At 44.8% G+C, this 25,522-nt stretch overlaps 1 pseudogene; it reads right to left on the reverse strand.

The window, feature by feature from the left end:
• Positions 1-21,931: 21,931 nt before the first annotated feature.
• On the reverse strand, positions 21,932-25,063 carry LOC130095673 (zinc finger BED domain-containing protein 5-like; annotated as a pseudogene).
• Positions 25,064-25,522: the final 459 nt, after the last annotated feature.

Consider the following 25,522-nt stretch of genomic DNA (forward strand, 5'->3'; position numbering starts at 1 on the left):
CGACGGCAGTGTCAGCCATGCAAGGCCACCCAGCTCATCGGGAGCAGCTGGGGTTAGGTCTCTCACTCACACACACACACACACACACTCATTCATTCACTCACTCACTCACACACACACACACACACACACACACACACACACACAAACACACTCTCACACACTTACACAAACTCACACACACACTCTCTCTCACTAGAGACTACATTAACTATGAATAAAATATTACTTTGAAATTTATTTGTAAGAACTTTATTACTAGGTTGTCTACAAACCGGAAGGTTGTGGGTTCAATCCCCGGTTCCACCTGACCAAGTGTTGAGGTGTCCATAAGCAAGACACCTAATCCAAGGTGTGTGTGTGTGTGTGTGTGTGTGGGTGTGTGTGTGTGTGTGTGTGTGTGTGAGAGTGAGTGAGAGCGTGAGTTTGAGTCTAAGGCTGCGTCCCAATACCTTACCCTAGATTTCTGCCCTAACCCTTGTTTTTGCGCGTTCCCGTGTAGGGGTAGGGTGTCCCAATACTCCAAAGAGCAAGGGGGATTGCTATTCTCCCCTTAAAATCAACCCTCAAAACATAGTGCGGTCCGATGCAGGCTTAAAACGAAGTGGAAGATGAAATTACCCAGGATACCTATAGGGGATTATCACGCTGATACGTAGTCACTTCCGGTGAATCACTCTGGCGAATCCATGATGGACGACCCATTTACTTATACTGCATCCTGGTAAATTTACCCAAAATAACTTTTTCTGACGTACATCGACTAACTGAACAACATTCCATCACAGCCCGCTCCAAAGTGGACAAGGGATACAGTTTATTTTTCGAGAACTTCATCTACGACTATGAAGGTGAGTGGCTACTAGCTAGCTAACGCTAGCTAACATAACATAACATTTTTTTTTTTTTTGCTAACATAACATTAGCCATAGATAACATTAGCTAGGTAGGTTAGTTTATGCTAATGTCAGTTTGGCGTCAGCTCAGATGTTCGTATGGTTAAACCCAAATAAAGTAAGATTATTCATGAGGCTGAGTCAATTCACCCATTTCATTTGTATTCTGAAAGGAAGAACGTTAGCCTCTCAGTGTCAGTGTCAACTAGATAACGTCAGCATACGAGTGTCCCTTTTGCTAGAATGAACAATACACAGTATACATGCATTAATTATAATTTTGTCCACCAGTGTGTTGTGTTGTGTTGTGTCTTTAATGTAGATTTTCTTCCAAGCTGATGCAGCCGAACTTCAAGAAACCTCATGCAGCTGTACAGCAGGCAAGGTTCTGTGCAACCATCTAGTGGCCTTGTTGTTCCAGAGTGCCCATTACAGCATGTTGCAGGTGAGAGCTGTGGTCTGGGATGATGTTTACATGGGCAGGTTGATTGGAGTGACACTGCCATTGATTGTTAACAAGGGCTGTGCAATTAATTTAATTTCGATTTTGGCTCACAACGATCACCTAAATAGTACTTTGTTTTATTGATTGTTTAAACATTAATCTCATAAAATTATTACAGTTGTAATTTTGCAGTGTAAATTAATTAATTTGATTGATAACAGCCCTGTTTATTTAAAACTGAATTTGATCAAATGTAAGAATTTGACATGAAAGATAAAACATATTTAGTAAGGTTTAAAAAATTGTCCTTTATAAAGGTAAATAATGCCCCTACAACAAATTACTTCGTAAACATGTCACCTTTTTTACCACTTGTGACTTTGCAGTTCTGTTTAATATGTCAAAAAGCACAATAAATGGACAAATTTAGATTTTTTTTTAAGAATTGCTGAAAGGTGTCTTTTTAATAAATGCAACATGTTCCCAAAGTCAAATAATCGTGATTTTAATACTGACCAAAATAATCTTGATTATGATTTTTTCCATAATCGAGCAGCCCTAGCACATCCTCAATCCTGTTTTGCTCTTCTATCTCTTGTTCTGCAGGTGAGAGCTGTTCCACCACCTGTGGCCTGCACAAGCTCTCTGCAAACATGGCATCGACCAAGGACAAAGGTAACATTGTAGCCGCGCGGAGCTGCACCGCATTGAATAGACTTCCAGTCTATTTTTCAGCTGCAGCGTGAGCTGCCCCGCGTGTCACCCTTCGCTCCGCTAGCAGTGTGTCCCAAACGTTACAACTGGGACACACTGGGTGCACGCTGTGGCTGAAAAATAGACTGGAAGTTTATTCATTTACATTTACATTTAGTCATTTAGCAGACGCTTTTATCCAAAGCGACTTACAACTGAGGACTAAACCAAGCGAGTCATCGTGAAGAGGCAAAAACAACGCAAGAAGTGCTCAAAATACAAAGTTCAGACATAGCTCGGAGTAGCATAAGCCAGGCAAGCGAGGATTTAGAGGAAAGGATTATTTTTTTTTATTTTTTTTTTATGTTAAGTGCTCCCGGAAGAGATGAGTTTTCAGTTGTCTTTTGAATTCTGTCAGGGATTCTGCATTCCGGATGACGGTGGGGAGATCATTCCACCGTAAATGAGAATGTTCTGGAGAGTGATTTTGTGCCCCGCTGTGATGGTACCACGAGCCGTCGCTCATTGACCGATCGCAGGCTTCTGGTAGGGATGTAGACTTGTAGTAGTGAGTGGAAGTAGGAGGGAGCTGAACCTGTGGTCAATCTGTAAGCAAGCGTCAAAGCCTTGAACTTGATGCGAGCAGCGAGTGGTAGCCAGTGCAGAGAGATGAACAGAGGAGTGACGTGGGCCCTTTTGGGCTCGTTGAAGACAAGACGAGCTGCAGCATTCTGGATCATTTGTAGAGGTTTAGTTGCACATGATGGAAGTCCAGCCAGAAGAGCATTGCAGTAATCAAGCCTAGAAATGACCAGGGCCTGGACGAGAAGTTGTGTTGCATGATCAGTTAGGAAAGGCCTGATCTTTCTGATGTTGTGCATAGCAAACCTGCATGATCGAGCTGTCTTTGTAATGTGGTCTGTGAAGGTCAGCTGATCATCAAAGATTACTCCAAGATTTCTGACCGACCTTGATGGGGTGATTGAGGATGAATCTAGCTGGATAGTGAGGTCGTGCTGTAGAGACTGATTGCCAGGGAGGATGAGAAGCTCAGTCTTTGCCAGGTTGAGCTGCAGGTGATGTTCCTTCATTCATGCCGAGATGTCCGCCAGACAGCTTGAGATTCGTGTGGCTACTGTGGGATCATCTGGTTGAAATGAGAGGTAGAGCTGGGTGTCATCAGCATAGCAATGGTAAGAGAAACCATGTGCCTGTATGATGGGTCCCAGTGATGTGGTGTAAATGGAGAAGAGGAGCGGTCCGAGAACTGAACCCTGAGGAACCCCTGTGGTCAGTTGATGTGCTTTGGATACCTCACCTCTCCATGTGACCTTGAAGGACCTACCTGTGAGATAGGACTCAAACCAGTTGAGGGAGGTTCCAGTGATGCCCAGTGATGAGAGGGTGGACAGAAGGATCTGATGATTCACAGTGTCGAAGGCAGCAGACAGGTCCAGTAGAATGAGAACTGATGATTTGGAAGCAGCTTTTGCGATCCGCAGGGCTTCCGTGACTGACAGCAATGCAGTCTCAGTTGAATGTCCTTTCTTGAAGCCAGATTGGTTGACATCCAGCTGGTTGTTCAGAGACAGGAAGGATGATACTTGGTTAAAAGCAACTCGTTCAAGTGTTTTCGCAATGAATGGTAGGAGAGAGACAGGTCTGTAGTTCTCTAGAAGTGATGTGTTTAATGTTGGTTTTTTAAGCAGAGGAGTTACCCGAGCCTGCTTAAATGCTGTAGGGAAAATGCCAGTGTGGAGGGATGAGTTGATAATGTGTGTGAGAGCTGGTAGAAGTGTGGGAGAGATGGCTTGTAGAAGGTGTGAGGGGATGGGGTCTAGAGGGCAGGTGGTAGGATGACTGGAGAGGAGAAGTTTAGATACTTCTTCCTCGGTTAGTGGAGTGAAGGAGGAGAGAAGGTTATTGGCTGTGGGAGAGGTTAGTCTGGGTTCCTGTGTGTGTGAATCTGAGAACTGACTGCTGATAGTTGTAGTTTTGTTAGTGAAGAAGTTAGCAAAATCATCAGCAGTTAGCGAGGAGGTGGGTGGTGGTGGAGGTGAACAGAGGAGAGAGTTGAATGTCTTGAACAGTGATCGTGTGTTAGAGGCACTGTTGATCTTGTTGTGGAAATATGAAGATTTTGCGGCATGAACATCAACAGAGAAGGCAGAGAGCAGAGATTGATACCTACTGAGGTCAGATGTGTCTTTTGATTTGCGCCATTTCCTCTCCGCTGCCCTGAGTTCGGTCCGGTGTTCACGACCGAACTCAGGGCAGCGGAGAGGAAATGGCGCAAATTCAATGCGGTGCAGCGCATGGGGCTGTGCAGCTGTACGTCTGGCTACATTGGTTAACATGGGAGTGAATTGGAAGCGGTGCCACTCCGCGTGGCTACCGCGAGCAGTGTGTTTACACCATTACAAGCAAGACACTATTACAATCATGGCTACTTGTTAATATCATTCCCAGGGAATCCATGCAGAGCCGGTTCAGGACTTGGTTGTTAGGAGACCAAAGCCATCCACCAGGAGTGTACACAAAACAACACTCTATTATCAAGCATACACAGGTAATGTTACTACTGTAACTAATATCATACTGTTGGCTGCCGTATAATATATAATTATATCTTTCCACTTTTATACACATAGATTATGTAGCAAATATAACACTGCAGTGAGCAATTCCCCTGAAAGACTCTTGCCATCAGAATTGAAAACCTAAACAAGCTGCAAGAGATGTGTGGATAATTTAACACTTAATGTTTTTGATTTTATGTTTCAGGATCCCTCCCTGACCCGCAAGTCTTGTCTCTTTGGAAACGACTGAAAAGTCTCAGGCCGCAACCACTAATATTCTCAGTGCTGCGTGGCTTGTCTCAACTCTCCATGGTCGACTCCAGGTTCGGACCTGTGCCGCGAGGTTCACCCCTGTCCTACCAGTGTCCTCCTGTGGTCAAACACGGAAATTATGTTCAACACCCAGACGCACCAACATTCCCTAATCTGCCTTTAGAGGGGTCAACATTTCCCACTACTTTCCCAAACTTTGACCCAAACTCTCAACACTTTCTCCATTTGGACAGCTTGACGGTGACACACGAGATGGCAGCTGAGAGAGAGGAGCAGACACGTGAGTGCAGTCTGAGTGCCCATTATGGCAAGCTTACGCAAGCCTAGAGTGACAGCTAGTAGGTTCTATGAGGTTAGCCATGTGAAAGGGCCATCTTCTGGTCAGACCCTGGCAGGGCGGATACTAAAGGGAGTACTCCAAACTCCCGCCATGAAAAGGGGCCTTGAACGCGAGCCACAGGTGCTGGAACAATATTCAAAACATTTCAATGTAAATGTCTCACGCTGTGGATTTGTTATCCATCCCGACGCTCCTCACCTCGGGGCTAGCCCTGATGCAAGGGTATATGACCCTAGTGCCATTCCGTGTTTTGGGCTTGCTGAAGTTAAATGCCCAGACATCTCTAGCATTTCTGAGGCAGGACATGTAAAAATGGTGAATGGTCAGGCAAAACTGAAGCAGAATCATAAATACCACTGGCAGGTTCAAGGTCAATTGGCAGTAACTGGACTGAGTTGGTGCGATTTTATAACAGACACTGAGGAAGACTTCACAGTTGAAAGAGTCTGGAGGGATGATGAAATGATAAAAGAAATGAAAAAGAAGGTGGACCTGTACTTCTTTGGTACATAAATGAATGTCTATCTTGAATTAATAAAGGAATTGAATCAAAGGACTTTATTAATTATTTTTCTGAGTACATTATTTACTACATTACATATTTACATCATTTTGAATACTTTCAGGACGAACTGACCTTTAGAATTGATTATAGATGAACGATTTATTAAATTATATACATCATTTTGAATACTTTCAGGACGAACTGACCTTTAGAATTGATTATAGATGAACGACTTATTCAATTATATACATCAATCTAAACGAAAACAGCCCACACAACAGGCAACACAACAGCTGGAACCGGCATTTTCTGAATGAAAATAGTAGAAGTAGACACTTTGACGCTGGCGCGTGACGTAGTGAGGTTTGCTGCGCGTGACGTATCGAGGATTGCCGCGCTAATTTGCATATAGTGGTGTCCCATTTCATAGGGAAAGATCTTCAACTCCACTTCCCTCGTTGAAGGGACTTTACTTTCGAGGGCACTCAAAACCAAGTGGAAGTTTTAAGGGGGGAGAAATGGGACAGGGCCTAAGTGTGAGTGTGTGTGTGTGAGTGAGTGAGAGTGTGAGTTTTAGTGTGAGTTTGAGTCTAAGTGTGAGTGTGTGTGTGAGTGTGTGTGTGTGTGTGTGTGTGTGTGTGTGTGTGTGTGTGTGTGTGTGTGTGTGTGTGTGAGTGAGTTTTAGTTTGAGTCTGAGTCTTAGTGTGTGAGAGTATGTGAGTCTGGTTGTGTGAGTTTGAGTCTAAATGCTGATTTATACTTCTGCGTTGTTGTCCGTTTTGATGCGCAATTACACATGCAGAGGGAGCATGTGAAACCCGAGGGAGGGGTTCTAGCAGACGAATCACAGCGCTTGCGTCCACGTAGAATTGACGCGTTGTTACATTTTTGGAGAGGTGCACGTCAGCTACACAGCCTACGACATAGCTACAGTGGGAGTTCAACGCAGAAGTCTAAATTGGGCTTCAGTGTGAGTGAGTGAGAGAGTCTGAGTGTGTGAGTTTGAGTCTAAGTGTGTGTGTGTGTGTGTGTGTGTGTGTGTGTGTAATGTGTTTTTAAACATTTTAAGTAACTCTGCATATGAATCCATTTTCCGTGACCAATCTAACTAATCTAAAGTGATCACTATTTATTCCTGATAAACAGTTAACAGTACCTTCGGTACAAGCTAATTAACCAATAATAATAGTGTTAATTACAGAGATAATGAATGAATAATTCACAATGTAGAGACTACAATACATTAACTATGAATTAACTATAAACTAATAGTTTAATGATTTGTACATTAAGTACCATATCACTGTATACTTATTATAAAGTATTTCCCAGTATTCTAAAGCTTTTAACACGAAATATGCCCACCTTCAGCATCCTGGAAGTAATCTCTCCAATAGGAGACCACTCGGTTTTCATTCACTCGCCTATTGCTTCCTGTCTCTGACCATCAGATTTCAAACTGCCCATCCATGATGTCTGCTGACAGGTTCCCTGGAGTGTAGCAGAGGGCAGCATGAAAAGTTTCTGGATGCTGCTGGAGGACTCCAAGGGTTTTCAATCCATCTCTGAACCTAAATATACAAAATTGAGACAGAGAATATAATCCAACACTCCATTATTAAACAGTGTTCCCGTTACGTTCATCTCCAGAAAGTGTCACCTTCATGGACTTTTTTAGTTTGGCATTGTTCAGGAAGCAGACACACTATGCAGTTTAAATCTAGAGAAATCGGGGGTTTCTATTTGAGTTGAGGGTGGTGTTGTTTAAGTGGCACTAAATTAAATAACGAATCAGTTTTTACAACAGAAATTATTAAATCAAAAACTTAAGCTTTTCTTCTAAAGCAAAAATGAATTTCCTATCATCAATGTAAAGCTGCTTTGAAGCAATATGTGTTGTAAAAAGCGCTATAAATGAAGGTGACTTGACTTGTCAGTCACATCTGTCCTTTGTTTGATTTTCCCGCCACATCAGTCACCATAGACACTAAATGATGAGAAGCTATGGTGGAGGATTAGTTAGTTTTGTCTGTGTATTTAGTTTCTGTTTTTATTCTTTAGTGTTGGGATGTTTGCTTGTTTACCCCTTGTTTAAACAATTAACCGCACTGTTACACCCCCTGGGCCCTATCTTGCATAATGTAGCGGTGGCACAACGCGCATACACTTTGATTCTCTCATCAACACAGATGCAGCAGTTTTTATTTTTGCAAATCATACATTTTAACAAGAAAAAATATGAACAAATATGAGGGAAATCATTGTGGTGTCCATGAAGATGTAAAAAATGTAGTTTTTTTCCTCCCACGCCTGTTTAACTGACGCTGATTTGGGTGGGTTTCTCCCATCCCCATACAACGTCACTTCTCTTTCTTTCACTGCCCTGTCAAGAACGTTGGTCTCCTCGGCTGTGAACCGCTCCTGGCGCGCGCCTGGTAAATCCGCCATAATAATAACAATCCGCCATGCAACATGCGCACCTGCTCTTAAAGGGTATGTTGGATGATGCTCTGATTAGTTTAGTACACGTTACGCCCAAACCACACCTATGAATAATGAAGCTATTTCAGACCAACCCCTTTTAAACTTGCGTCGGGCGCAAGAGTCATTTATCCCGCCGGTAAAATAGCAACAGCGCCCAAGACCCGCCCACAAAGTTACTTGCGCGTCGCGCTTGATACTTGCGTTTCAGATCGTTAAAATAGGGCCCCATGTCTGTTCTTGTGTTTATTGTTATTAAAACCACTTCGTATTGGATCCTGTCTACCCTCGTCTTCATCATCTTCTCATGACAGTCACTTAAACCATTATTGCCTTTTTATTACAATCGCTACTACAGAGGTAGACCTAAAAGAGTAGCTAAAATAATGAACTTGCAAAAACATATGTAAACCTATTTGTCCACTAGACTAAGAGAGCACAGTATTCACTGAGACAAGATGTACCTTTCAAAGGGACCACGGACAAGGAGAACAACTTGAAACATCAGAACATCCTCCAGTAACGGATTCTTGTCCATCACGCTTGTAAGAGGTCTTAGGCAGCCAGCATGAGAAGTAATCGGTCAAAGGCTCAGTAGATGTCTGAAGCTCCTCCACTGTTCTGGATTCAGAAATCTGGTTCCAAAAACAAACAAAACAAAAATTATATATATAATATTTACTTTTCAAACATAAAAAAATCGTACATTACACAAATAGAAAAAATAAAAGTGCCCACAAACCCGTTTCAGTTTTTCATATAGTTTGTTGTCTGCAAAGTCCTCAATGACTGGTCTGGTCATCTCTGGTCCTTTAACTAAGCAGCTGAAAAGAGTTTCAGAGAGGAAACATGGTGGTGAGCCTCCATGAACCAGGCTGACAACAATGGATCGACCAGCAAAAAAATATCTGTCATCCCGCACAGCTGTAACTACCACTTTGTTATAATTCTGTGGCCCAAAATAAACAAATAAAATTAATTCAGCAAATGTATTATTCCTATCATTTTAACTGACTCAATGCAATTATATAGACCAAAGGAATCAAGGGCCAAGTTTAAGTGTCCCTCAAACATTTCAGAGTGAGATAGTGCTTCCATTAGAAGCCGTAGAAATTCTCGTCGGGGGCCACCAAGGTCCACAGCCTCCTCGGTTGTTCCCTTGTCATCAGAGAACTTAATGCACATTTTGTTGTTTGGGTTGTATGACATTCTCCGAAAGCCTTGAATAGCTCCATCAAGCACTGCTGCACGATTTATATTGAACTTGCAAATGCTTGTGCTTTTGATCTTTTCACCAAGTTCTTTTAAGATTTCACTTATGGAGACATCTTCTTTGGGGCGTCTAAAATGACAAGGAAACAAATCCTTCAGAACATGATTAGATGGACAGCAATAATCCAACTACTCATCTGATTAGACAACTATTATTAAAACTGTAAACAAATGTGCATGAACCGCAATAGTTGCAGTACATACAACATGCATTTACTCAAATCACAACTTCTAAACAATGAGTAATATATGCTAAAGACATAAGCTAAATTTTTAGGCTCTTTACATTGGTTACATTATGTCAAAATCCCATCTTAAAAATTTGTTGTAAAAAGTCACCTACTTAAAGCTCCTACTTCATGTTAACTAACTGACTTTGATTTAAAAAAAACTCACTCCTCCAGATGATGTTATTAAAAGCTCAGTAAAATTATTGCTTTAATTTATCATAATGCACTTACGTCTGGCAATAATAGCTGTGTACAGTTTTTCGTCTTCATCTTCATCTAATGAGTCATTTATGAGGTTAATGTAAGTTCCATAATCATTTTGCCACCGCCTTGAGGTGGGGCTATTTGATTGAGATGTTTCTTGTTGGCTGCTGGTAGAGGCTTGGGTATGTGTTGATGGTTGTTCAACATGTTGTTTTGCAATGGACATAGCCATGGCATGGGACTCTGTTGCGGGTAGCACCGCTGTTGAGGTTTTAGAACATGCTGTAACAAAGGTGGGATTCCCTGTCTGTTCTTTGCATGACTTTAAGGAATGTGATGGCCACTCATCATCTGTACCACCTGTATCTACCTCCTCTTCCACACAGTTTTCTTCAGAATCTGAGGTTTCTCCATACAAAGACTACAAAAACAAGTTTGGCAAGATCATTTCCAGACTGACAGCCAAAAATAACACAAGAGTAAAACTTTGATAATGTTTTATAAAATTTGATTACACTCTCGCATGATTACGAACCAACTTACCCCAACTACACATGGAATTTTTCCTTTAAAGGGATAGTTCACTTTGAAATTAATTTTTGATATGTTTTAGCTTACCTCAAGGGCATCCAAGATGTAGGTGTCTTTGTTTCCACAGTATTTTCAATTTTGATATTTTTAGGTCAAACCGTTCTTGTCTTTCAGTGATATAATGCAGGTCTATGGGGTCCACCTCAAAGAGCATGCACAGAGAAGTCCAAATTAAACATGATTTAATGACTCGTAAATGTAAGTACACATTGATGGCCTAAGACACGAAACGAGCGGTTTGTGTGAGAAAACGAACAGTATTTATATAATTTTTACCTCTTGTAATCACAGTCACGTCCAAGTACTCTGAGGGCGCGGGCGCTTCGGTCTGCGCAAGCGCCGGAAAGCCCCGGAAGTGATCTCTCGCGTGTGTACGTCACTCATTGTTTACTTGTTTACACAGAGATTTCGGAAGTTTTACCTTTCACTGTGAAGATCTAAACATATTTAGATATACAGGAAATCGCAATGGAAGACGATTTCGATATATCAACAGACAACGTTCCGGGGCTTTCCGGCGCTTGCGCAGACAGAAGCGCCCGAGCCCTCAGAGTACTTGGACGAAGATACGAGCGGATCGCCAGATGCATGACTGTCAACGACACAACCTTCTGAGAGAGGAACGAAGAGCAAGAGATGCCACGTGCCATCAGAAGATGCGTCTTTCTGGCTCTGTGTGACGATACAGACTTCTTCCAAGAGGAACTTCATGATGATTATAGGCACATGCTGAGCCAGACCTCACTGTTTGAATGTCCTACATGCTCACATTGTGGTGCCTATGTATGGAGAGAGGAGAGAAAAGGATTCTGCTGCAACTCCGGTAAGATTAACCTTACATATAACCAGTGTTGTGCATGTTACTTAAAAAAAGTAATTAGTTATAGTTACTAGTTACTTCTCACAAATAGTAAAATATTATTCGGTTCGCTTTTGTCCAGTCCGGCGCCTCATAAACACACACACAGAGAAAAAACGTTGCAGGTCCAATGGCGGAGAGAGCCTACCGTATTTTCCGCACTATAAGGCGCACTTAAAAGCCTTTAATTTTCTCAAAAAACGACAGTGCGCCTTATAATCCGGAGCGCCTTATATATGGATGGTGAACACACGTTCACCAAGACGGGGAGACAGCGCCGGGCGACTTACACCACTATCTGCCGATGGATCGTAAATGCCTGGGCTGATATCAGTCTCAACTGTGATCCGAGCTTTCACGAAGGCAGGAATAATCTCTTTATTCAGCCAGCTCACATACCCGTATTTACTTCCTGTTTTCGGTCGAAGTCCACAGTAGTCGATTGTCGAGTTTGCGCGCCCTGTGGCGATATGGAGAAAAACGATCCATATCAGCTTTTCCACATTTCCTTATGGGCGGAAACCAATGGGGAAATGGAGGATAAAAGAAATCTAGAAACGGAAGTGAGAAAGAGAGAGAAAAAAAAAGAACGGAAGTGAGAGAACAAAAAAGAGAACACACGTGTAGGAGATTGAAGTGGGACCCAAGTTACCTGAAGAAAGTTGCTGCTATTGCCTGTTCGTTGCGTTACTCGGAGCCACACTATCCAGTTTGGTTCGCCTGCCTCAGGTTATTGAAGTCGGACTCTCACGCTACCTGAAGGACGTTGCTGCTGTTATCCGCTGGAAATCCTGTGTATGCGCTGCTGAGTGTGACGGCCAAAGTGACGGAGAAATACCGCTCTTCCTGGTTCGTTGCGTTGCCTGGACTGGAGCAACACTATCCAGTTTGATTCGCCTGCTTCAGGTACTGATCTTGTTACCCATCACTTTTAAACCTCACGTCAAAACCTTCGAACTCTCCTCCGAACTTTTTACCTCACATAAAAACTCAAAGCTCATTTTCCTGCCCAGGGATTCTCGGCCATTGCACAGACTGCTTCACGTGGTTATTATATAACCACACACAGACACACACATACACGCTCCGTACACACACACACATACACGCTCCGTATACGCACGCGCATACACCAAATACACATGTATTTGTTTATTATTTATTTTCTTTGTTTTGTTTATTGCGTTTTCTTTGGTGATGAAGTGGAACATGAAAGACTGAGTTCAAACAAATAGCGAACTTATGGACACTTGTGATCCAATGATTCTCGTGATTTCTCTTTGTGTGAATAACGTTACTTGAATGTGAACTTGAAACTATTTCATTTGTTTTGTCATGTGAGAAAAAAATAATACAAACTCTACAAATTTAATTGTGGGTATCAGTTTATTATTATTTTTTTGTATGTAACAGTGGTTGGAGCTATCCAGCATATGTTATGTTTTGTTTTCTTGACAAGTTGAACTTGTCTGGCGCCCGAACAACTTAAGTTAAATTTACATAAATAAAAACCCAAATTTGATTTGGGGCAGCCACCGTTACAGCCCGCGCGATCAAACCTCCTCCGTGTGTTCAACATCTGATTCGGATGAACTATCCATTTGAGCTGATATTCTCAGAACACCACACAGCACCGTCATCAGCTGACAGCTGACAGTCTGAGTCTCCACTGTTGCTTAGTTACCAATGATCGCGCGCGCGAACTCGACAATCGCCTACTGTGGACTTCGACCGAAAACAGGAAGAAAATACGGGTATGTGAGCTGGCTGAATAAACATCATTTTTATTCATATCTTTCACATTTACTGCAGTCAGATTCACCGTGTTCACTCACATGGCTGTGCACATGTAATGACACATTAAGGTTGTTAAGAGGCTAAAAGCAGGTTTAAAACTTTTCCCGTTTAAGTCAACAGGGTGCAAATTTTAAAAAGAGGATAACACGGTGTAGGCAACACCGGTTTTTGTCGTTGTTATCTGTACTGACAGCACTCCAAATTTACAAAAACTGAGCTCAATGTTAAAATTGACCGGAGTTTTCCTTTAACGTTTGAACATTGTTACCATGGGAGTGAACGGAGTTGTCAGAACGCTTAATAAAGTTTGACTTTATCTGACTGTTTTGTTGACATTTGTTGACATCTAGTGGATGCATAACGCAAACCCAGTCAAACGTTTGACTGCAGTATCTTATGCGCCTTATAATCCGGTGCGCCCTATATATGAAAAATTTTCTAAAATAGGTCATTCATTGAAGGTGCGCCTTATAATCCGGTGCGTCGTATAGTGCGGAAAATACGGTACTTGAATGAAAACCGCTTCAGTGAGCTCAATTAGGCTATAGTAACGCCGCATTTTATTGTCAGTAACGGTAACTGCGTTGTAACGGGGGAAACAGTAATTCGTTTGATTACGTTATTCCCAACACTGCATATAACGCCACAAATCTCAAGCCTGACTCAATCCCACCACAGCCTCCAGATCCTATTAAGGACCTTTTCCTAAATCAAAGTTTTGTGAAGGAAGCAAAACAATATAACAATGTGCTGGCAATGGCAAGTATTGGTATTAACCCTTTAGGCGCCGGAGGTTTTTTCCTAAAGCGTTCGATTTTGACATCTTAATTTCAAAAGGTTATATCTTAAAAGTGATAAAAGATAGAGACTTTCTGTAAATTAGAGAAATATTAAGGATGACCCAATGTTTATGTAGGGATTACATTTTCCCATCTAATTTGCATATTATGACGTCATATGGTGGTGGCAATCTTGGATTATAGAATTTTCATGAAAAGTCACATGTTTAAATGATAAAATGCAGCACTTCTTTCCACCAAAAATGTCCATCACCTTCTGTATGCTATATTGCACAATACTGAATGCTCAGGTATATAGTAAGTAGTAAACAAACTGTGTAAATCATTACTAATAAATGGTAGAAACAAACCGAATGCATGTAGTGGTTGGCCTTTTGCTGTAGAGATTTTCCATTTACTAAATACAGTAGGCACTCTGATTCCATGTATGGGGCACATATATATTATTCATATGACATACAAACACAAGTAGACAAGACCTGTTTAGTTCAAACGCTCACTCGCCACGGCAAGGCACAGATCATGAGTGAGATGATGAGCAGCGCGGCCAGATCTGCCTCGCGCGCGCGCAGAGTGTGCACAGCTCGGACTACTGTCATTGTCATTGCGACTCCTCACCCTGCCTCCACGTTGCCTCCTAACTGTCCTATGAATACTTCGACCTCGTCTAACATACCCAGTGGTATTAGACAAAGTCTCCAACACAATACTGTCGCCGCAATTGCGGAGAGGATCTGATAACATGGCTCACTCGCACACTAGCTCCGCTTTTGATCGCACTGATTCAATGCGCTCTAACTCGAACATTTTGTATAGAAACATGACGTTCTCTTACGAGAGGTTCTCTCGTATTGCGTAAGCTAGCTTACGCTGCGGGAAAGATTCATCTTTGCTGAGATATTGAAGCCAAAAATTATTTCATAATTTGTATCCATACACAACGCAGTTCCTCTGCGGCAGACCTAGAGCAGGCTAGCTAGCAGCTCATTGGTTCGCTCAGAGAGAACTGCTTAAGCCTATGGGAGAGCGGGGCTGAACCCGCTTCCAATGAGAGGCGCCCGCGCGCTCATTGCGTCATGGCCCGCCAGAATGGGCGTGGCTATGGTGTATATAACAGTCTCTCCCAGGCTTATATGTTGATTCATTTCATCTTCAGCAAGCTGCACGCTTCTGCTGTCCTGAGAAAAGCCGTCGCCGTCGAAAAGGCATCACTCTAGCGAGCTCCCGGACCCTGAAGAAGCCGGCCGTCTTCGCCACCTTCAGCCGCCCTGCAAGCTAGCGCCATCCGACGACTGTATCCTTCTCTATTATATCTAAAAGAGCCGAGCGTCTTTTTAAAGATGTCTCGTTTTTCCTGCGGCTCTTGCCGCGCTCGTCTCGAGGACGGAGACCGCCATGTCATCTGCGCTCTCTGCCTGGGACTCGAGCATGCAGAACTCGCCCTCGCAGATGGAGGATGCGACTTCTGTGAGAGCCTGCCGTTGTCGTCCCTGCGGGCACGACTTCTGGCAGCAAAATCCGCTCCCGCGCCGCCTTCCTCTTCGCCGCGTAAGAAAAAACGCCGCTCCCAGAGGCCGCCGGAGCCCCCAGCGGAACAATGCGGGCCGCCGCCTCCCGCTTCCCGCTCTCCCTCCCCGCCCCTGCCGGACATACAGTTGCCGCCGAGTGGCCGCTCTGTCGCTTCCGATGACGCCGCGGAGGAGAAGGACTCCTGTTCACTGCTCGCTTCTGACAGTGAAGAATGGTCATCTCTCGGATCCACGAGAGAATCGGCGGGGATCCGCGCCGGGATAGAGGAGGAACTAATGCGCCTCCTCGCACAGGCCGTCGAACGCCTCGGTCTCGAGTGGTCTCCTCCACCCGAGCAGGCCTCGAACCGGATGGACGGCAGCTTTTTTCATCGGCGCTCGACCCCCGCGTGCAACCGGGCCGCTCCATTCCTGCCTGAACTTCACGCAGAGCTGACGAAGTCCTGGAATGCCCCGCTCTCGGCTAGAAACCGCTCTGATATATCCGCCTCGCTGCGCTCGGTGGACGGAGCCGCCGAGAAAGGCTACTCAGCCATGCCGCCCGTCGAGGACTTGGTCTCCGCACACCTCTACCCGCCCTCTGCTAGATGGCGCTCTTCCCCCACGCTTCCTTCGAAAGCTTGCAGAGCGACCTCGAGCTTTCATGCTCGCGCCTACGCCGCCGCCGGTCAGGCCGCCGCAGCGCTACATTCAATGTCTGTCCTCCAAGTTTTACAGAGCGATATTCTCCGTGAGTGGGCCGAAGGCGGTAGAAACCCCTCCCCCGCTGTCACGGATCTGAGAAGTGCTACGGACCTCGCCCTTCGCGCCACTAAAGCCGCCGCACAAGCTCTGGGGAGATGCATGGCCAGCCTTTGTGTTGCCGAGAGACACTTATGGCTCACGCTCGCCGACATGGGAGATTCTGAGCGCGCCGCGTTTCTTAACGCGCCCCTCTCCCCGACGGGCCTTTTTGGATCTGCTGTCACGGGAATCGTCGATCGCTTTTCTGAGGTCCAGAAAGCTACTCAGGCGATGAATTGGTTTCTGCCCCGCCGCGCTAGCTCTCCCGCGGGCCGCTCTCGCGAGCCTCCTGCCAGAGCTCCACCACAGCGCCCCCCTCCGCAGACTCAAACAGCCCAGCGCAGACAGGGCGGCCGCCCTCGCTCTCGCTCTGACAGCCGCCGCAGACCGCCGCCCCCACGAGGCCCGCGACCTAAGATCACGCTGAAGCCTGATCATCAGAAGTCTGCCTAGCAAAGTCAAGAAAACGACGGTGCTCTCCCACTGCGGCCGGACCGCCGTCAAAGCTTCGCCCTCTGCCAGTCCCCGTTATTTCGCCGACTGCTGTAGTGTTGACCGCCACAAACAAGCCGGTGTCCCAGCCCGCTTGCGAGCGACAAAAAGCCGTTTTTACGGCTACCCAGAGAAATCTCAAAAAGAGAAAATTTGCTAGTTGTGTAGAAAACGTGCCCACAATCATGTGCTCACCCATACACACAAGCATAACATATCCCGTGTCTCTATCAGAGCCCCATTACATGAAACGGGCACAGCCCGCTCTAATATCAGAGAACATAAACACGCCCACGAGCTCGTGCGCGTGTCCCCTCTCTGCTCGCTCTGTTTTACGGCCCATAGACTCCTCTCTGAGTGCAAATCCCGTTGCCACACACATTCAAAGCGCGCCCACACACTGTGTCCAGCCTGCTATGTGCAGCAATCAGGGCGATATAGCCATTCGGCCACTAGCCGCATGCTCCAAAGCGTGGGAAGCCATTCCAGGCATTTCCCCGTGGGTGCTAAGTATTATAAAGAACGGCTATCTGCTACAGTTTCGCCACCGCCCGCCTCGTGCGCGGCTCGAATCTACTGTCAGCCCGCTGGCCGCCGGCACGCTCCGCTCAGAAATTGCGACGCTGTTGCAAAAGGGCGCCATAGAGAGAGTCCCACCATCTATGACCGAGTCAGGGTTTTACGGCCGTTATTTTCTGGTTCCCAAGAAAGACGGCGGCCTCAGACCGATTTTAGATCTCAGGTCTTTGAACACAGTGCTCATGAAGAGACCGTTCAAGATGCTCACTACCAGGAAACTCCTCGCGCAGGTGCGTCAGGGGGACTGGTTCATCTCTCTAGACCTGAAAGACGCCTATTTTCAGATCCAGATAAATCCCCGTCACAGGCCATTCTTACGTTTCGCCTTCGAGGGTCATGTTTATCAATACGCCGTTCTCCCGTTCGGCTTATCTCTGGCGCCCCGCACATTTACGAAGTGCATGGATACGGCGCTCGCCCCCCTGCGGAGCCAGGGGCTGCGCATATTGAATTATCTGGACGACTGGCTGATTTTGGCCCAATCACAGACGGAGCTTCTGTCGCACCGCGCAGTTCTCCTCGACCATCTGAAAACGCTGGGCCTCTCTGTCAACTGGACAAAGAGCTCCCTTCAACCCAGTCAATCGATTTCCTTTCTGGGAATAGATTTGAACTCGGTCACGATGACGGCTCGCCTGTCTACACAGCGCGCGCGCAGTGTACAGCGACTGGCCGCCTCGTTTCAGATGGGCACCCGCTCACCTCTGAAAACGTTTCAGAGGATGCTGGGTTACATGGCCTCAGCCTCCGCTGTGCTTCAGCTGGGCCTTCTGCACATGCGTCCGCTTCAGCTTTGGTTAAACAGCCGTGTACCCCACCGCGCGTGGAACACGGGCCGCCAGCTGATCAGAGTTACGCAGACATGTCTCACGGCGCTGCAGCCATGGACAGTAGCAGAATGGTTCCGACAAGGCGTCACGATGGGGACCTTTTCTCGCCGAAAAGTCATCTCGACAGATGCATCCAACACGGGTTGGGGTGCAGTCTGCGAGGGCTCACCGGCCTTCGGCCATTGGTCGACACAGGAAAGCCCCTTACACATAAACTGTATGGAAATGCTTGCGGTCGAGAACGCGCTTTCGCGCTTCCTCCCGCTCATTCGGGGACACCACGTCCTGATCCGTTCGGACAACATGGCTGTGGTCTCCTATCTCAACCGTCAGGGCGGTGTCAGGTCCAGGAATCTCTTCCTACTGACACACCGCATTTTTGTTTGGTCTCAGAGCCGCCTGCTCTCGCTCAGAGCGACGCATGTGCCGGGCCATCTGAACGACGGCCCAGACATACTGTCCAGGAACCTCATCTCCTCAGGAGAATGGTCCCTGAACACACAAACGGTCCAAATACTGTGGCGGCTATTCGGCAGAGCAGAAGTGGACCTCTTCGCGTCAGAAGAGAACGCTCACTGCCCAATATTTTTCTCAAGGAGCGAGGACGCGCTAGCCCAGGAATGGCCTCGCCGCCCGCTCTATGCATTCCCTCCGATCGCTCTGCTACCACAGGTAATTCAGAGGATCAGGGACACACGCCACTCGGTGCTCCTCATAGCCCCGCGTTGGGAGAGTCAGAATTGGGTTCCGGAGCTCACTCAGCTGTCGCAGACAGCCCCGTGGCCCATCCCAGTCAGAGCAGATCTCCTCTCTCAGGCTCGCGGCACGATCTGGCACCCCCATCCACGGCGCTGGGCGCTACATGCATGGGTGATCAACGACTATTCGTTGATTTGCCAGAAGGAGTAAGAAACACTATCATACAGGCTAGAGCACCTTCCACGAGAAGGCTCTATGCGTCTAAATGGTCTGTGTTCTCAAAATGGTGCACCGACAAACATCTGGACCCACGGTCATGCGAGGTGCCGTCTTTGCTTGTTTTCCTTCAAGAGATGATAAAACCACTTTTGTCAGGTTTTACAACTTGGAAGTTCCCGCCTTGCAGGCAAAATTACTAGCTGTCTAAACGACCAGCTCCCTAAGAAGCTGCATTACTGGGAGTCCCTCACACAACCGGTTCGCCCCTTGTGCTCTCCTTAAATGCTTATACACTTCATGTGCCCGCTCTGCCGGCCTCTTACATGCTTATGTATACACTTCATGTGCCCGCTCTGCCGGCCTCATAATACATTCACTCCACGTTAAAAATCCCCCGGTATGGATTCATAGCGCGCACGGCGTTGACCAGGTGTTCCCGCAGCGTAAGCTAGCTTACGCAATACGAGAGAACCTCTCGTAAGAGAACGAATCGGTTACCTAACGTAACCTCGGTTCTCTCTAGAAGAGGGAACGAGTATTGCGTTCCCGGCCGTGCTTGCGCTACTAGCGTTTCGCTTCACGCTGAAATAAATCAACATATAAGCCTGGGAGAGACTGTTATATACACCATAGCCACGCCCATTCTGGCGGGCCATGACGCAATGAGCGCGCGGGCGCCTCTCATTGGAAGCGGGTTCAGCCCCGCTCTCCCATAGGCTTAAGCAGTTCTCTCTGAGCGAACCAATGAGCTGCTAGCTAGCCTGCTCTAGGTCTGCCGCAGAGGAACTGCGTTGTGTATGGATACAAATTATGAAATAATTTTTGGCTTCAATATCTCAGCAAAGATGAATCTTTCCCGCAGCGTAAGCTAGCTTACGCAATACTCGTTCCCTCTTCTAGAGAGAACCGAGGTTACGTTAGGTAACCGATTCGTTTTATTGATTCGGGGATGAAGTATGACATGTCTGCCATCCAGTGGAGGGGAGGTTGAACGAAATTTGACACCCAATTTGACAAATTCGGCCGTTTTATTCAGTGCCGCATCTTGTCGAGTAAACTCGACCGTGGCGCCTAGAGGGTTAAAGAGGTAGCTATGGCTGGCTTCAACCCAGGTGTGCGTATACAAGGCAAATTTTATCATTACATTGCCGGCTCCCTTCCTGAACAAGGTCGCACACCACTCTTTGCTCAGATCTATTTCCACGATCCTGCTCATGAGCTGGAAAACCGTCGAGCCCATGCCTCAAACAGTGATCTGAATGAACATTTTTTACTGAGGACGCAAGAGGTCATTCACATGTGCAATCCATACGTGCAACAGTTTAAGTCAACCACTGAGTATGTGACCCAAAATGACAATGCCAATGAACTGAAAATTGTCCTAACAGCTCGCACATGACGTCAAGACCTTCATCGTGGCACTGTAAATCTTCCATCACTGAATAGTGACATGGCTGTCAATGCTCTAGGACAGTGGTTCTCAAACTTTTTACACCAAGTACCACCTCAGAAAATATTTGGTTCTCCAAGTACCACCATAACGACCAACATTAAAATACAGTAGTAGTAGGCCTAACTATTCAGCTACAGTTGCACAGGCAGGCTAAAAAACCAGGCAGTTTTATTTATGATAAGAACATTTATTATTGCCAGCCACTTTAAACATTGTAACAAGTTTTAAAATCAACACTGCACTGTGTTGCTAACATAGAGGTTAATAAAATAAAACTTAAATAATGATTTAAAAAGTTAAAATGTATTGCACCTAAAAGTGAAATAAAAACTGTACTTAAAGATTAAATGAAAATGTATTGTACTTAAAAGTACATGTTGCTACTAACATGAGCTTAATGTGATGGGTGTGCATGCCTCTGTGAACACAGTCCTGAGATGTCTGGGTCAATGGAGGTCAGCTTCAGTCTCAGGTTTGGCTCAGCGTCCATCCTGCTTCTGTACTTTGTTTTTATTACAACAAGTGAAGAGAAGCCTTTCTCGCAAAGATATGTGGTCACAAAAGGAAGGAGAAAACGCACGGCCTTGTCGGAAAGCACAGGGTATTCACTGTGCTGCTTTATCCAAAAGTCCAACAATGTTTGCTTTCTGAAAGCTGCCTTCAATGTTTCGTCACAAGACAACTCTATTAAACTCTCCTGCTCACCAATAGTTAAAGGGTTAGTTCACCCAAAAATGAAAATTAAGTCATTAATTACTCACCCCCATGCTGTACCAACCCCGTAAGACCTTCGTTCATCTTCGGAACACAAATGAAGATATTTTTGATTAAATCTGAGAGCTGGATCACTGCTACATAGGCTGCCAAAGGGAATGATACTTGACGGCCCAGAACGAGAGTTCAAGAGATTTCCAGGACGCATGCGCGAGAACTGACATTCTTCTTCTACTACACACTACACAGCGCGCGTCTTACAAGCAGAGGAAGACGCGTGCTGTACATAGTAGTAGAAGAAGAATGTCAGTTCTCGCGCATGCGTCCTGGAAATCTCTTGAACTCTCGTCTCAGGCCCACAAGGAAGCAATGGAATAGTCGAATAAAGTCGTTATTTTTGTTTTGTTTTTCCGCACAAAAAGTATTCTCGTCGCTTGATAAACTTATAGTGGAGCCACTGTAGGCACATGAAATATTTAAACATTTTCTTTAATGACTTTCTGGGCCGTCAAGTATCATTCCCTTTGGCCGCCTATGTAGCAGTGATCCAGCTCTCAGATTTAATCAAAAATATCTTCATTTGTGTTCCGAAGATGAACGAAGGTCTTACGGGGTTGGTACAGCATGGGGGTGAGTAATTAATGACTTAATTTTCATTTTTGGGTGAACTAACCCTTTAAGTCCTCTGAAGCCATTTGAGAGGTGTCGATGCTGAAAGGGTTTCTCATCCAGCTGCTAGCTTCAGCTTCAGGCATCACTGGGAAATAATCAAGGAACTGTTGTCTGAGTGACACGAGGTGTGCAGCGATGTTCTCCCTGACTCCACCATCAAGCGTCAGGTCATTGTCAGACAGAAAACTCTCCAAAGCAGGGAAAGCTGAAACATCACCTGTCTTGACTTTGATTTCAAATAGCTTCAACTTTTTAAGCAGAGCATTGATTTTGTACTGTACGTCAAAGACATTGATAGAGAGTCCCTGTAGTCCCAAATTCAGTTCGTTTAAACGTGAAAAAATGTCAGACAAGTATGCCAGCTGACTGAGCCACACAGTATCCTCAAAAATGTCTGTCATGGGAAAAGTTGTGTCCTGTAAGAACATCTGGACCTCTTTGTGCAATTCGAAAAGCCTTGAAAGCACCTTTCCTCTTGAAAGCCACCTTACTTCAGTATGAAGCAAGAGTTGGACATGTTCACTGCCCATTTCCTCGCAGAGCACACTAAATAAGCGAGAATTCATCGGCCTGGCTTTAATGAAGTTCACAGTTTTCACAGCAGAGTCCAGCACAGACTTCAGGTCATCAGGCATGTTCTTCACTGCCAGCGCCTCACGATGGATGCTGCAGTGAGTCCAGCGCATCTCAGGTGCTACCTCTCGAATGCGAGCTGCAACTCCACTGTGACGACCTGTCATAGCCCTCGCGCCATCTGTACACACTCCCACACACTTTTTCCAGTCCAGTCCGTTCTCTTGGATAAACGCATCCAGTACCTGGAATATGTGCTCTGCTGTAGTTCTGGTCTCAAGTGACTGGCAGAACATAAAGTCCTCCTGAGCTGAACCATCATTTTCATATCTGACATTAACCAATAAATTGGCCAAATCTGCGACATCTGTAGTCTCGTCAAGCTGGATGGCAAAATGTCGACTGTTTTTAATGCGCTCAATCAGTGTCTTTTTAACGTCGTCAGCCATGTCTTTTATTCTCCGCGACACAGTATCATTTGAAAGCGGCACCAAATTTAACTCTTTGGCAGCTTTCTCTCCACACATGATGCGTGTCATCTCTTTGGCTAAAGGTAGACACAGTTGTTCCCCTATTGTGTGCGGCTTACCAGCTTTGGCAATCCGGAGGCTGGCACGATATGAAGCCTCCTGTGCTTTGATTATGGGTGTACCACAAGATTCAATGGTGGATTTCGACTGCTTCAGTTCATCCCGTTTTCACAAAAAAAAAATCCACTGGCTTGTCCTTCAGCGCCGTGTGTTTGGTTACAAGATGCCGTTTAAGATGCGATGGTTTCATGCATTCATTGCTAAGAACTTTGCCACATACCACACACTGCGGCCTGGGCTCTTCCTCTCTCCCGCTCCAAATAAATCCAAATTTAATATAGTTTGGGTCATAATTTCTCACTATTTTGTAGCGTTTGCTGCTGCTAGCAGATGCTCTGGGGACTCACCGGCGATATCAAAGTTGCCACTGTTAGCACCTGTGCTTGGCTCACTCTCCTCCTCTTCAGTTCTTGTACTTGTAACATTCTCCTCCTGATCCGAAATTCTCTTGCCAGATTGAAGCCACGATAGCAGTTTTGAACTTTTCATAATTTTATCATCCACCTAACATTCATTTGTATTTTACCTTTTCACAAAATTCACTGCCCTCAAGTGTTTGTTTTTCAAGGCAACCGTTATAGAACGCATCACTTTATTGTTTCCATGGTGACGCGTCATTGCTTGTCACGTGACCCCAGCCACTGAATGACTGATGATCTGCTTTTATTTCCTTTTTTATTCGAAATATTCACAAATTTATGATTTACATTACTCCTGTATTACTTTTGAGTTACTTTCACCTAAATAGCTATAGTGGTAGAACTTAACATTAAGGCTGTAACGATATGCGATATGAAACCGAAATCGCGACACTCAGATCCACGAACCTGCAGACACACCCCTTCCAACTCCAAGAGTTATCCTTCCCGTCCAGATCCTACCACATCTTTAAATTACTATTAGTATTATTTGAATTTTGAAGTTAACATTATAAAATACGTAGACCTACACCACAAAACTAGTTGAGTTATTTAAAATGTTATTCAAAACAAAAATTATTTAAAATTGGGGAATTCCAGTGTTATGGACGTGATATTTGCAGTCAAAACAAATAGGCTATAAATTATCAGAAAATGCATTTAATACTAATATATTGAAACGTCTGTTTATCCATATGCTACCCCCTTAAATGAGTCCAGACATTAGAAAAATATTAGTCTACACATGCGTTTAATATTTAATATATGAGGGAAATACACTGCATGCTAGAAATAGAACCGACGCAATACCGAACCGAAATAGAACAGAGGTCATAGCATAACATATGAATAAAATATCTTTTTTTTTTCATATTTTTTTCATTTGTTTCTTATCCTCTTAACAATGTGATTACATGAAGAAAAGAAAAAAAACGTTCTGGGCCTCAGGAGGATATAAAGATCGGATAGGCTACAATAACACAACATAGTGTGTCTTCTGAGTGACGGTCCAACATCAGGCAAAATATAGGCTCTTTAAAGCTACACAAAATTTGTAATTTGTAATTGTGTCTGGCCTTCTTAACAGACCTGAAAAATATATATATATTGAAATGTCTACTTGTAAACAGAACAATTCAAAACGAAAGAAAACAGGCTGCTTATATCCTATCTGTATGAAATGTGCATTTCTCTCTGACGCATTCACTACTGCGAAGATCGCGAGTCAGCAACGTCAACTTCATCTTTATTAATAAACAATTAAATTGTCTCCTTGCTATATTTGATATAGGCCTATTCATAATCATTGCTTTTGCCGGTTCTTTGTGACAGCTTTTAGGTGCTTTGTCGGCAGCGCGGCCGCCTACATCATGTTACGTGAACGCATCACCACCGCATCAAAAACATGATTGCGTGATGAAAACATGAAAAATACCACCTAAAAATAGCCTAACTGTTTAGAAAGAAAACACAGAACAAATAGAGTAGCCTAATGCGCATACCTCCATCTCGCGAATACAGTCTTCTTCATGCCATCTTCACCCATTAGCCGCTTTTCCACTGGCCAGCGCGAGCACAGAGGCCGAAATCATGTTGTAAAAAATAAATTGCTATACAAATATATCAGACGCTGCCATTTAGTCTTTATTTACAAACTTGGACACACACGGCTATTGACTGACCATGAACAGGTAACTTAGCCTACTTGCAATTTTCATTCGTCAATGTCTCGCGGTCTTGGTTTTTTTTTTTTTTTTTTTACAATTAAAACTAAAACTTACACTACTGCGTTACAGCAAAAAGTAATATGTTACTGTAATGCATTACTTTTGTAACGCGTTACTCCCAACACTGTTAGTTGGTCAAGTCATATACACTCACCGTTCTACTCAAACCGGTGAAATCGAAATTCAGTGATTCCCCTGCATACCACTAGAGGAAGTCTGCGTACCACTAGTGGTACGCGTACCACACTTTGAGAACCTATGCTCTAGGAGTAACAACT

The sequence above is a fragment of the Rhinichthys klamathensis genome, unplaced genomic scaffold, assembly GCF_029890125.1.
Source record: "Rhinichthys klamathensis goyatoka isolate OS25496 unplaced genomic scaffold, OSU_Roscu_1.1 h1tg000011l_1, whole genome shotgun sequence".
Lineage (NCBI taxonomy): Eukaryota > Metazoa > Chordata > Actinopteri > Cypriniformes > Leuciscidae > Rhinichthys > Rhinichthys klamathensis.